The following is a 1,977-nucleotide window of genomic DNA, read 5'->3' as shown; positions in this document are numbered from 1 at the left end:
GCGTCAGAGGGGGAAGGGGAGCGGGTGGCAGGGCGCTCGCTGCACAGCCCGGCAGCAGCGGGGCCCGATCACGGCTGCAGCACCGACGGGCTGCACCCCGGGAGGTGGCGAGCAGATCTCAAGGCTGTGCGACAGAGGGTCGCTTACCCAAGAAAGCATTTCATTTTCTCCATGTAGGATGTCATAAAGAGTGTCCCTGGAAAAAGAGAGTCTGCTTATACCTACCTGAATCCTAATGAATCCTGAGCAGGCGCCCTGCAGTTTTCCACCCGTGCATTGCATCCCGGAGCGTGGCGAGACGCAGATCTTGTGTGTTATCAGAGGGATGCATGGCGCTTGGTCTGCCGTGGGTAAACCTCCGATGCTGCTCCTGCCCGGCACCCGGCCCGGCGTGCCACGGGCCATACTTCCACCGTCGCAGGGTGCAAAGTCTGCTGCAGTTTGGCGTGCGTCAGGGCTAAAAGATAAGGCTGTAAAGGAAACAAGCTGAAGAAGCATTCCTCTCCTCGTTTGTAAAGCGATAATCAGAGGAGTCACACCTGCTATTGCTGAGCCACTTCAGTAGCTTTCTACACGGGTCTTCCTCGCTGCATGAAACGAATAAAATAAGGTGAGCGAAGTGCAGAAGCCGGACCCTCGCCCTGAGCAGTGCCAGGAGGAGCGGCAGGATGGGGCCGGGGTCCCACGCGGCTGCCTGTCCCCGTGGCCCCGCTCCCCGCTCCCCTCTCCCCGGCCGCGCCGTCGCCCTGCCCCGTGCCCCTTTGGTGTCCCGTCCCCCTGGGTGCCGTAGGGCAGACGGCGGTGCCCGAATGTGTGTGCTGAACACCTCAGGGCCCTGCTGCTGTGCCTGGGGAGGGGCTGGGGGTGTCGGTGTGCTACCGGGAAATCGGATGTCCCCACCTTGGCAAAGGGGTGTCCCTTTGCAGCGGCGATACCCACCTCCACTGGCCATGCGGACCTACAGCTCCGTAAGCGCGTGCCGGAGCTACAGGTTGTGATTCAGGTGTCGGCTTCAGCACTGGGATCCTTCACAGAACATTAGTTTAGATGAGGTTTCTGCTCCACGCACCTTGCAGATAATTTATGTTATGTGTGGCATTTTGAGCTGTGAGTCAAAGTTGGTGTAAAGCGTCTGTGAAGAGAATAGCGAGGCTGTGAGGCAGCGCACCTCTGTTATATTGGTCCCTAAATCTTGGGAGCTGATGCCCTGAAACGTGGGCTGTGAGTGATAGTGTCTGTCTGTACGTGGGAATCAGCGAACAGTCCCCGTTTCACTTCCCTTCCATAGCGGCATTTGCAGCAGGTCCGGCAGCTCGTCCCCGGGCACAGCCCTCTGCCGCTGCCCGTCCCTCCTGGGAGCAAAACACCCCCGCCCCGCGGCGGGGGGATGCTCAGAGCCTGCGGGGAGGCAGCGTCCGCGAGGAGCAGGGCTCACTCTCTGCGGCACCTCTCGGGGACCGCCAGCGGTCCTGCTGAGGAGGGGAGAGCCATAGTTAAGTCCTGCCCTGCAGTGAGCTCCCTGAAATTCAATTTATCTCCCCCTGAGAGAGAAGAGCTGAGTCAGCCATGGCTGGATTTTTTTTAAGTGGATAGAAATGCTGTGATGCATTTCAGGTCTTGGGCCTGGGATTTGTCAGCCGTTCCCCATGGATTCCTTTTAGCATATGCTTGAAATTAAACGCGGTCGGACCAGACATCACTAGAGCAGGAATTATGCATGAGTTGGTTAAAGGTGAATTTGGAGACTAGTATTCATTATTCACACTTCTTTTCTAGTTTAAAAACTGTGAGTGGATTTTTGTAGAGGCAGAAAGGGACCAGAAACAGCCAAACCCGTCCTTACCGCTGGCACGTCCCCTGAGAGCACGAGGAGAGGAGCGCACGGGCTGAAGATGCGGGGAGCGGCATAAAGGCTCTGTCCCTGCCCGCAGCCGCTTCCTGGGGGTGCTGCCCCTCCGTGTCCTGGCTGCCATCGCG

The 1,977-nt window shown here is 58.4% G+C and overlaps 1 protein-coding gene across 1 annotated transcript in view; it reads left to right on the top strand.

The window, feature by feature from the left end:
* The window catches only part of OXTR (oxytocin receptor), a 6,173-nt gene that overhangs the window by 3,084 nt on the left and 1,112 nt on the right, over nt 1–1,977 (top strand). The gene's annotated exons all lie outside the window — the stretch shown is intronic.

Source organism: Charadrius vociferus, unplaced genomic scaffold (assembly GCF_000708025.1).
Source record: "Charadrius vociferus isolate BGI_N301 unplaced genomic scaffold, ASM70802v2 scaffold433, whole genome shotgun sequence".
Lineage (NCBI taxonomy): Eukaryota > Metazoa > Chordata > Aves > Charadriiformes > Charadriidae > Charadrius > Charadrius vociferus.
The sequence above is the reverse complement of the archived record's forward strand: the minus strand, read 5'-3'. Positions and strand labels throughout refer to the sequence as shown.